This window comes from Vigna umbellata, chromosome 3 (genome assembly GCF_029865625.1).
Source record: "Vigna umbellata cultivar VRB3 chromosome 3, Vumbellata_1.0, whole genome shotgun sequence".
NCBI classification, from domain to species: domain Eukaryota; kingdom Viridiplantae; phylum Streptophyta; class Magnoliopsida; order Fabales; family Fabaceae; genus Vigna; species Vigna umbellata.
Window position 1 is genome coordinate 47561523 of NC_142167.1, and position 12612 is coordinate 47574134.

Below are 12612 nucleotides of genomic sequence, written 5' to 3' on the forward strand. Positions count from 1 at the left end.
TGTTCAACTTGTTAAACCTAAATGAATCAGTGGTGCAAAGTAGAGAGAACTTAAATATACAAAAAGAAAAATAATTAGAATTAAAATAAATGAAAAATTGTTACAAATAAATTGAAACTGAAATTTTTAAATACGGAATAAATTAATGATTAAATATGTGCATGATTCTAATATATTTCCACTAATAATGGAATATTACAAAAAAATTTGGATACAAAACAAACAGGTGCTGTTTTAATTTAGTAATCATACCAATAAATGTATTTATGCCAAAAAAAAAAACTAACTTTTTTAAATATTTGAATTATTTGAATAAGATTAATATAAAAAAAAAACAAAGTTCTTCTTATGAAGACTAGGAATAATGCTTTGTTGGTAAAATGAAAATGGAGACTAGGAATGGTATGAAAGGATGTGCTTCAATTCAATTATGAATAATGGAAGAACATAATAACAATAGAGACAAGGAAGGATATAAGTATTTAGATTTATCACATTAGCTTATCTCATATGATCTTGTCCTAATTCACATGGATTGAAACTAAAAAAGTTTATAAAACTAAAAAAAACTCTTCATTAAATTTTTTACAGAATTAAATATCTATAAAATCCTATGGATTATATTAATATATTAACTATTTTATTCACAATAATATATTTATAATATATTTAAAAAAAATTATTAAATTAACATATTGATCTATATTGTAACTTAATGATATTCACTGTTCTTGAATAATTATATTAAAATCTAATTTTTTTTATCTTTTTAAATTTTATAAAATTGTGTGTACTTTTATTCAATTTGAATGTTGTCGGGATGTTTTAAAAATATAATAACTTATTTGATTATTTTATGGATAAATTATTTTGAAAAAAAAATTATTTTTTAAAAGTGAAATGTGTTTATTATATTTTAGATCTCAAAACTAAAACTAAGTTAAAAATTTATTTATATATAATATTTTATAAATAGGTTATCAAAACAAAATTTATAAAAACTTTAAAAACACTAAAACATTAAAAAAATGTATTTTTGTGATTATATTAAATATAAGTAATTTTTGAATTTATAAAAAATACGACTTAATTTTAGAAACCGAATGAATGAGATTCAAATAAGAATTCTATATAATGTAGAACATGTGGGAAAGGGGAGTGCAATAAATGGTTTTAAAAGGTCTAGATATAGGTAGAAGATGTGGAAAAGGGAAGTAGAATAAATGGTTTTAATAACAGTGTAGGTAGGTTGAAGAGTAGATACAGAAAACAAAGTTAAACTTTGGAAACACAATTGAGTGGTACTTCCAACCTTTTTGGTATCTTAAAATTTGATTTAGTATCTATTTTTTTTAATAAAAAGAAGAAAAAATAATCAGTAAGAAGTAAATTTTAAATCTAACTTAATCTCACTAAATTAATTTATAAAATGAGATTTTTACTCATTTATATACTTTAAATTGGTATTTTTTCTAATCGATATGAAAATTTCAACACATTTCCTTACAATGAGTTATATAGATATCGAAAATAAAACTACACGTTAATAAATAACTACCTAATAGCAAATAAAACAATATATCTAACAAAAAAAAATAAATATTATTAAAATAAATTCTAACTATAATTATGATATCATGCTTAACTTTAAATTCAATTTCCAACTTTTTGAAAACTAGCAGCATACCTAACGTACAGGGAGATCGCCTTAATGAATGAAAACGAAAATTGCAAGAGAGAGAACAAATGCTAGAACCTTTGATTTGACTTACTTTTACTCTCTCTTTTTTCATCATTATATTATAGTTATGTTTACTTTTATTTTAAGACCATTTAAAGAATAAGATTGTTTAAAATTCTTATTTTAGGTAAGAAAAGATAGATACAGAGAAAATATTTTGGATGGCTATGGTCGAAACGTAAGCTATCGATCTTCTCTTATTCTGATTGGTTTCAGTGTCAGTTAAATGTTTAAAATCAAAATATCTGAAAAAGGGAAAAACTTCAAATTAGTCATGTAATGAATACAATATCACACTGTGACATGTTAATAATTTTTTTAATAATTTTTTAACAATAAATTACGTATCACTATTTTAAATTTAAAATAAACCAATCATAAATTATTGCGTAAACAATTATAAAAGAGTGTTAAAAGAAATTATTAAAAAAACATTTTCCACATCATATGTCCCGACAACAACTCTCAACCTGTCACTCTTTGTTTCTAGTTAGCTGTCAATTTATACTTTATGTGACTTTCATTTAACCCTAAAAGATTTAGACATTGTTGAGTGCAATGATACTTTAGGGATATTACAAATTATGTATCTTAAATTGGGTAATACTTTCAACTTTCTTGTAAAAGGATTTGAACAAGTGTTCTACTTTAATATTTTTTTTTTTACTGAAAAAAAAATTGATTGGAATAATTTCTCATAATAGGAGCATATTTTAAATTTGAAGCATCTTTGTTAATTTATAAGTATTTTCAATAAAATTCAATGTAATGAGTAAATAAATGTGTCCTGAAAATGATTTTCTAATTTGGAAATTTTTAACTCTAACAGAAAGCTTTGAATCAATTTAATTGATGAAGCGACAAAGGATAAAATACATAATCTGAAAAATATACACATGCTAATTCCTTCAAATATTAGTATCATGGAAAATGTCAACGATTGTCCTTAGAATACTTCTTAAGGAATAAAAATTGGAAATTTTGCTTCCAAAAACAATGTACTAAACATCATTATATATTAAAAAGAATTAAGTTATAAATCAAACCGTAATTTGATTCACCGTATTGTAAGAATTAGTCACTTCCGTTAAAAGTAAAAATAAAATAATAGTAATAATAATTATTTCAGTAGGTCTTTGATCAAGCTTGGAAACAATCAAATATTCTTGATTTCTGAGGTGGTTGTCTTGTCTTTATCATTCAACTATTAGGTTTTGATGTCTCTCAAAGTTCGCTCATATAATACTTGTAGAAAGTATTATGATGTCAAAATCAGTAAATGAACTGTTAATTAGACCTTTATATATAGTAGTTGTAATAAGATTTTATCTTTTTGTTAGTTTAATTACAATCCAATCATACCTTAATCAGCATTAACAGATTAACTCGTCATTACCATTATTAATCTAACCATTTTATAATCGGTCGACCATATTGTTCGGTAATAATGGGACTACTTTGTCATTACCATTGTTACTGACAATTTTGTAACCAATCGGCCCAAAGTGGGCAACCTAAATGAGTTGGCCAAAGAGCTCTACCTAGAGTGATCGATCTTCGAGCTCGACTTGGAGTGGTCAGTCCCAAAGAGCTCGAACCAAAGGAACTTGGGCTGGAGTGATTGGTCCAGAAGAGCTCAACCTAGAGTGGTCAATTTAGAGGAACTCCGCTTTGAATGGTCAGTTTATAAGAGCTCGGCCTGGACTAGCTCAGCTAAACAGGCATATGGTACACAGCCTCCTAAGCCCAAAAATTAAATAATTTGTAAAAAGGTTTGAATTTGGCTGTTAGGTTCCCGATGCTCACATGCTGAAAGTTGTAACTCTGTAACTCGATCAAGAGGGGTAATAATAGAAGCATGGCTATGGACCTTCACCATTAGAGCTTAACCAAAGGAAGAAGGCATGAAGAGGGTGGCATTTAAATTAGTCAACAAGACCCTTCCATGAGAGTTGGCCTTGCTCCGTTTTTGAGTTGCCATGTTGGAGGTCCCTACTTGCAAGCTTAATATTGTCAAGCTCCATGCTGTCGAGCTCCATACCATCAAGTTCCATGTCGCCAAGTTCCATGCTACTAATGTTTCACATTGTTAAGCTCCATGCTACTGATGTTCCACATTGTCGAACTCCATGTTGTGGAGCTCCATGCTATCGAACTCCATGCTACCAAGCTCTCATGCTATCGAGCTCCAATGCGATTAAGCTTCCATGCTGCTGAGCTTCCTTGCTACCAAGCTTCATGTTGTTGAGATTCCATTTGTTGATGCTAGGAATGACACTTAGTGACAAAGGTTTAGTATTAGTTGATTTCAATGTTGAATTGGTTGGCTTTAATTTTATGTAAAAATCATGATAACAACCCCAATTTTACATTATTTTTTTGCAAGTATAGAAGAATTTAAAGAGTCAAAGTTGTATTTTTGAAGAAAAACAGATAATTTCAAACATTCTTTCACAGCACGGTTGCAACACCAAACATTAAATAAAACCTTAAGCCTTAACCTTAACCTAAGACTCAAGTCATAGAAAATCCTTCGTCACGAAATAATCTCATGAAGTAATCCTTCCTCTCTGATCTAGACTTGATTCAAAATCAAAAATGTTTTCTTTTTTTTTATTTTGTATTCCAAAATATTTTTTATTCTGGAAATCAAAATGAAAAAAAAAAAAGAGTAAGACCAGAACTTTTAAATGTATCGAGGTAAAATTATAGAAGCAGCCTTTACAAAAAGACCATCTTACGTAACTACTTAGGCCTATATGGTCACGTCCAAATCCACCCCTTATAAACTTTATCACAACACAACATACAACAAAAGTGTCCCTCCTTAATATTAATTAACTTAATTTAGGTTGGCTTATTAAATAAGGATAAATAAACAAAACTTAACCTAATTAAATAAATCATCAACGCTTCTTGTATACACTGTTGTAAAAGTGGTAATTTGCTACACTGTTGTAAAAGTGGTGAAAAAGTAAGAGTGTAACAGACAGATCCCACCTTAACAAGGAAAAATTATTCATATCCCATACAACCATGATATGCTCTCATTGTCTGACAAAATACTGAAAATGCTGAATTTGTAAATGTTATGTTCATGTAAGGTTTTTAAGAACATTATAGTGTTACGTTTATTCCATGTCATCATACAAGATCATTAGCAGCAATGTCCATCTATCTTTGCCAGTCACTATTACAAAATCTATACAAGCTTTGAACTTATGTTATGTACAAACAAGTACCCCAAATGATGCAACAGTTGACACAGCTGAAGTATACGTGAGTACAAAAATGTGACTGCGAAAGTGCTTCTTCGCCCAGGAGAAGGAAGAAATCAACAGTTACTACAAACAAACAAATGTCATCAACAGGTTCGAAAATTACACACGTCTACACAATTCCTGATCTTCCTCACCACAAAGGGCACATCATTTATAACGTAACAGAGAGCTCCACATGTTTGAATTTTGATATCCTGGCACCATAAGCCAGCAAGTTATTATACCTTCCTTCACAGGCAGGGTTGAAAAACCGTGTAAAAGTCATGCCACATCATCTTCACTATCTGCAAATGAATATCAACTCAAATTGGCATGCCTCAAGAATGACATTGCTCATAATGAAAGACAAATTTGGTTTCAAGTATAAAAAATTTTCATACGTAGTAAAGGGAGTTATCATTTCCACCTAAACTCAACTGCCTAAGGGTGCTCACAGGTGTGATAAAAACACATGTAAAACTTTCAAAGCACAACTACAAAAGTATAAAGATCTGAGATGAAATATCTCAAACCAGCAATATATGTAACCTCATTAGTCTGTGATAAAGAGCCTTTGCTGAAGCAAAATGGACAAACCAATAGACTAGGGTCTGGTTTAAATCTATGAAAAAATATCTAACCAGCAATATTTATGTTGTGATTTTATCTCAGAACAGTCATTTCTGAATTGAATCTCTTCTTTTAAGATAAAATGATCAATCATCATGCACTAACGGTGTATAGATTTTTACAAGGGAATTAATCAAAAATCACCTTAGATATGACTTTAAGGCAGTCATTTCAAAAGGCGACAATTTTACCACACATAGCATCAGATGACAATGTTAAAAACTAAGATAAGAGCTCAATCCACAAAAATTTAGGAATACGGTTATGAAGCAACTTCTTAACATTAAGGTTATATAACTAAAATGTTGGACAAGGAACAAGAGAAACGATGCTCGAAAGATTTCCAGGGGATGGAAACAGTGTAATGAATGGGCATGGAATGTGAGAACCATATAAATGTAAGCACACAAGCTCCTTTACTTTAAAAAAAAATGCAGTAATTAATTTGAAAGAAATGATTAAATTTTACTAAATTTTATTTTATGTATTGAAAGAAGGGCAGGTTCACAAAGAAACAATGAAATCAGGTCCAAATATGCCTGGCTGAATAAAATATAATAACAAATGTATGTGTATAAAATCATAGAGACAAAAAGGACTAACATACCAGATAACTAAAACCTAAAACATAGTTCATAAAATTAAACATAAATATTTTGGGTTAAATATGTTTTTAGTCCCTAAACTATTGGCCGTTTCTGGTTTTCGTCCCTCTTTCAAAGTAAGGTACGATTTGGTCCTCAATCTTTAAAAACCGTTCGTTTTAGTCCTCAAAATTTTGTTTTTAGTCCTCGTTTTAGTCCTCAAAACGTTCGTTTTTTCGACTAAAACGAACGTTTTTTAAAGATTGAGGACCAAATCGTACCTTACTTTGAAAGAGGGACGAAAACCAGAAACGGCCAATAGTTTAGGGACTAAAAACATATTTAACCCAAATATTTTTAAAAAGGAGTGGAATGTTTGCTTTTTGAAAAGCTTTCAAGTTACTAGCAGTTTGTTATACTTGCAACCATGCAAGAGCCATCAACTTACAATTTAAGCTTTTAGAATAGTTAGTTCATGACCTCATAGCATCTGTCTGTGACAATGCAGTCTACAAGCCCAATTTTTATTACTTATTCTTCTAAATAAAGAAAGGTAAATTTAAAACAAGATAGTTCGTGTCTCCTGCACTGATTTAGTTAAAGCCAATATGACACTTGCATAAAAAGGCATGTCAATATATTGATAAAAGGGAATAGCAGCACTGTCAAACTGGGGATGGGGGCTACAGCAGTCTTTGGCAGATCTGTCAATGCATGAAGTTTTCTTTGATTCTTTCTGAGAAAGGTAGCAGCTTTGAAGATCAAAAGTTGCAAGAGATTTGGTTTTTGCGAAGTATAATCAGTCTTTGAAAGACCACTGTGAAATTTGTAAAATGATTGACCCCATTGTCCATTACTAATGATTTTAACATGTGGCTGATACGAGAAATCAGTGCAAATGGGAAACATACTGAAAATGAATTAGTTTTTTTATTGTCTACAAGAGGAAGAGATGGAAAATGAAGTAGAAGAGATGGAAAATGAAGTATATACCCATAAAAAAATATTTTAAAATAACAGTCATCCCACTATGCGCACTGCACTTTGCTATCCAAAATTGATAAATAGAGGAGTGTAAGACTCTCAAACAGCTAATAATTTTCAGATAGTTAATTCATAACTAGATTCAAATATCATAGGCAATCTCAAAGTAAGCATCTTCCCTAACACAGACCAAAGACATTTTCAATCAACTAGTTTAGTTTTCAACTCAACTTAAACATAATGAAAATTATTACACTGTGAAAAATTAACATTAAATTTCCATTTGACCTTTTACTGATCCACAACCGTATCTGAAGCACCAATCTTGCATGATAGGAAGTTGGAACAAACCTAAAAGCGCTGCAAAAACCCACGTGAAAAGAATCTGTGTAGTGAAACACAATGGGAATTCAGGCAGGATGGAAATCCAACAGATAGAAAGCAGATTTTGACATAATCTTTTAGTGCAAGATTCACACACACAAGTATTGGCTGTCAATTAAATTGGATTGCAAAATCCTACATTTCCCCCATTTAAAATTTAAAATACATGCACATAACATATTTTTATTTCTATTATTCCTTAATTTATATTATATCATATATTGTGCTTTTTTAACTTATTATTATTTGGTTTAGTATATTATATGTTATGTTATAAATAGTTTATCATATTGTTTAACCCTATTATAAGTTTTAGACTTCCAATTTTAGTCCTTATAGGTTCAGAGATATGTACTTTTGGTCCCTATAAAAATTTAATTGCACTTTGGATCCTCTAATTTTAAAAATAAAGCAAATTTTATCCAGTGTAAATATATCACCCAATTGCTAATGGAAAATGTTAACTCAGGATAACAAGTGGTAAAGTTTATTCTTGCTATTAGCATCTTACATGAATAAATCATGGACACTGTTATCCCTAACGGACATGTAACATTTTTCAGTTAACAATTTGATGACAGCTTAAGGTTGCCTATAGTTGTTCAATTCTCAATTCTTCTGGTTAAGTTGTTCCAACCTTATGTTGGTCTTCACTGTAGTCTTTTGACCAGACAAATTCAGTCAATAATGTTTTAAATAACATAAAGGGAAGGTTTGAACAAATATCTCCTTAAATACTTCTAGAAGAGAAAAATAAGAAGGAAAAATAAAGAAACAAGTTTCCACATAAATTAAAATTAGCTTATGTTTCTACAAATTTATTGCATAAGTTAATTTTAACTAATGAAGAATCGCATTTCCATTTTTCTTCTTATTTTTGTTTCCTAAGTGCTCATAGCAGAAAAATATAGTTAGTAAAAATAGTCATAATCAATATTTTTAGCACCTTGTAAGCCTGTAATATTAGTATGAGGCACCAACTCCGCCACAGACACCAAACACGAAACAACACTGAGGACAAGGGTACACCATTTATAGAACCAACATGACAAAAAATTAATTGAGAATTAAGATTTATATAATTCACAATCTAAATCATAGTGATTAAGTGCAACAATTTTCATATAATAATGACTCTCAAAAAATAGAATAACAAGAAACATATCTTTTAATAGTTAAAATAAAGCAACAAATTAAGTCCCTTAGCCCATTAATTATAGATGACAAACTTTAACACTCACACCTGAATTCCACAAAATATTTATAAAGAACCAAGATGAACAAATTAAGTGGCAATTGTCCATGGATAGTATTAACGAATTCGAATACAGTTAATTTATTACACTAATACATAATATGATGTGACTGTAAATGAAGTGGATTTCTTAGGAAAGAAAGTTTTAAGAGCATGTGTGCAATAAAATAGCACCCTTAATAGATAAATAGAAGAAGACACACAAAACACATCCCAAATACAGGATAACATATTGGACTGAGAGAAATAGATAAAACTACTGATGGATCTGAAAACCAAACTACAATTGTAAGATATTACAACATATTATCTCAATCTTCAAAGTCACAACAAATATTGAACTTCCTGTCATCTGAAGTGCACCAGGATGCTAGAAAGACCACAAAATGGAGCAGTTTATAATGAATAATATGTCTACAAATCGTATGGCTAACAGAGTTTACAATCCAGACCAGACTAATATTGAGAAATAAGCTAAAATATCAAATGGAAGATATCAAATGGAAGAGTAGAGTGCAAATTCTGAAAACAAATAAGTTGCTGAAAGAACATGGCCTTACCTCTGCGAACAATTCATTAAACTTGGCTTCAGTATATCATAAAGTGTAGAAAACTTTGAAAACAAATCAGTTACATATAGCGAGTTTTCCTGTCCACTCGTCAGCTACCCCATAATCAAGGCTGAGCTCTCTCATGGGAGGGATGTTCTCCATTGCAAACAGCATAAGGTGAGGGAACATCAAATTATTGTGATCATACAAGACAAACTGAACCAACACATTGGGAGTGGAACTATGACTCATATAGCAAGCAACATTCCTCATTCTTGACACATCCAAAGCAAAATCCAAAGGAGGGAGCGAGGGATAAGATGGACGCACATAATTGGAGTCTATCATAGTCAAGTCACCCCATTCCGACCACCTATCAGTGAACCGATTCGGATATATCAAGGAATCACCATTCATGGACAAAAGTTCTGCTTGCTCCCTAGTGAGCACAACCCCTGTGTACTCACATATAAAAGCACCAGCTTGAATAAGGTCCAAGGACCTAACTCCCCAACCAGTTTCCCTAGATCTGAACACCTCCATCCTGTTTTTGAGCCCCTTCTGCGTCACCCGATTCCGACAATGAGGGGGGCATTGACAAAACGGGCCGCACTCAAAAACCAAAGGCTTCCCTCTCAAGAGAATCCCACTGTGATTATAGGGAAACTCCCCTCCGTTCTTCATGGCACAGAAGCACCCTTCAACACACCCGTCCACACAATCGCAACCCGTACCCCTCCCACTCTGGTGAAAAACAAACTCAGGAAAGTTTGTCTTCACAAGGTATTCATACCTGAGAGGGTCGAAATTGCGATCAAGATCATTGAAAAGGCGAACCCCCACATTCTCGTTCCTGTTTGAAATATCAAGCGAAACACAACACGTGGGTTTGAAACTCAAAGGATCCTTCTTTAGCATTTGCGCTTCCTTCATGAACGTGCTCCCCATCTTAGCTTGCCCATCGATCCTACACAGCTTGAACTTGAAAACACCGAAACCCGACTTCCCAACATCAAAATAGCAATCGATAATCGTATACAAGCCGTCATACACATACAACTTCCCAGTGGCAGAGGCTGCACCCTCACAGCGCACCCCGCGAATCACCCTCACCTCAATCCCATAGTGTTTACTCCGCTCCATTGCAAGGTTCCCTCCCTCAAGCTTCTGGTGACAAACCTGCCGAGAATTCTTGTCCTGCCCACCATGGCCGGAGTAGGTGATAACATCACCCTCGTCAACGTCATCCTCGTAACCACCTGAGACAATCACGCTCGTGGCAATTGGTTCGCCGTTGGAACTCATGCTGCCAGGAAGATAATCGATGCCGGCCTGAGGATGACCGTGCAACCCAACCACGCACAACTCCATCCTATAGAGGAACACATCACCAACACAAACACCAGGAATCGCACCAACAATTCTCTTGTCGCGATTCAACCACAAACCACAGCTCCTCATCACGGCCGAGGCTCGCAAATCGCTGCGCCCTTGCGGGCGTCCACCCGCCGCTCGTCCTCCACCGTCGCCAGCACGCGCAACGAGTCATACACCATCCGAGTCCGCCGGACAACGTCCCGGAAGTGCCGATGCTCCGGCCCGCCAAGATCCGCCACCCGAACCAGCTCCTTACACCGTCGCCTCGGCGTGGTTGCGGCCACCATCGAAGAAGACTGCTGCTCCTCCGGAACGGGCACAATTGCCCGCGAATCCGGGTCCGGAACGATGCCCTTTGGGGCCTGCTGCAGCCATGGGTCCGAATCGGCTTCGGTTTTGATGTGCTGCGAGTTTTCGGCAAAAGGGTTGGAAAAGGCGTCGTTTCGGAGCTGCTGCAGGCTATCGGTGATGGGGTCGGGAACGGCGTCATTTTGGGGGTCGTTGGCGGAGAACGCAGTGTGGAAAAGCTGGGAGATTCTGTTGAACTCGGAAAATAAGTTGTTGTTGTTTGGTTCGTCGGAGGTTCCGTCGCATACAAGATTGAGGTCGAGGTCCAGAGACCCATTTGAAAAATTGGAGTCCTGAGATTGTTTTTGTTGGGAAGTGGGGTTGTTGAGCCATCCGTCGAAAGGTTCGAGCTTTGGGATTAGTGTTGGGGCCGGGGAGGCGCTGGTGGTGGCTGTGGCGGCGGCAATTGAGGCGGGGATTGGAATTCCCGGTGGTGGAGGAAGGTTTTCAAGCGAAAAGAGAGAGTTCATGGTACAAGAGGGTGTAGCGGTGATGATGTTAGTGGGTAGGGTTTAGATTGGAAGGAGTAACATTGAAAATGGTGATTGGGAAGAACACAGCAACAACAAGAAGATTCATTAAGGTTAGAGAAATGGGAAGCTCTGGAATTTTGTGTGGGTTCGGAATTTCAAATGAATTGGATGAAATTTGAAATTTATGAACTGCTGAGTTCATAAGACATGATTGTATTTGAAGAATGGTGAAAATTACTATGCAAGATGTCTTCTTGATCTTTCTTCTTTCTAAGTACTTATTTTTTTAGTGAAGTAAGATAAAAACAAGTACGTATGAGAGAGTTCTAGATAAATATATATGTATTAGTCATAATTCTTCCCTGTAATAACACTCTCTTACACTTTTAATTCTTTAGAGAGTATAGTGTGCACTTTAACTAATAAGACAGTATACATAACTGTTATTAGATTCTTAAAAAACTGAAAGTTAGTTATATTGGATTTTTCTTTTCTTTAAAATGGTAAATGAAATAAATGTAAAATTAATTGAAACATTTCTATTTAAAAGTATAAATATTATAATTAAAATATTAAAAATTGTAATAATCATTTTAAAACAGTTGAAATATATTTATTTAAATATAAGAAATATTACAATTGAAAAAAACATAAATGGAATAATAATTTATAAATAATTAGAATATTTTTATAGTATAATAAATATTAAAAGTGATATATATATATATATAATTATGTCTATTATAAATAATTTGAAGAAAAAAACTATTTAAATAAAATGCTAATAATTAATTTGATATAATTGTTAAAAGATAATTTTAATTATAAATTTGTTGATAAAAGTTAAAAATGATAATAATATATAAAGCAAGAAAATTAAACTTTAAAATTATTGAAAGAAAATAATTAAAAATTGACATTTATATAATATATATATAAAAAACATTGAAATAGATTAATATGTAATTAACAGTATTTAAGGAAAAAACTTAATTAAATAATGTATAAATTATACTTATTAAATA

At 32.7% G+C, this 12612-nt stretch overlaps 1 pseudogene across 1 annotated transcript; it reads right to left on the minus strand.

Moving 5' to 3' along the window:
- Positions 1 to 4744: 4744 nt before the first annotated feature.
- LOC148202771 (histone-lysine N-methyltransferase family member SUVH9 pseudogene) lies at positions 4745 to 11872 on the minus strand (annotated as a pseudogene). The gene is made up of 3 exons (XR_015785218.1): positions 9399 to 11872; positions 7488 to 7584; positions 4745 to 5306 (listed from the first exon to the last, which is right to left on the minus strand). The product of XR_015785218.1 is annotated as a histone-lysine N-methyltransferase family member SUVH9 pseudogene (transcript).
- Positions 11873 to 12612: the final 740 nt, after the last annotated feature.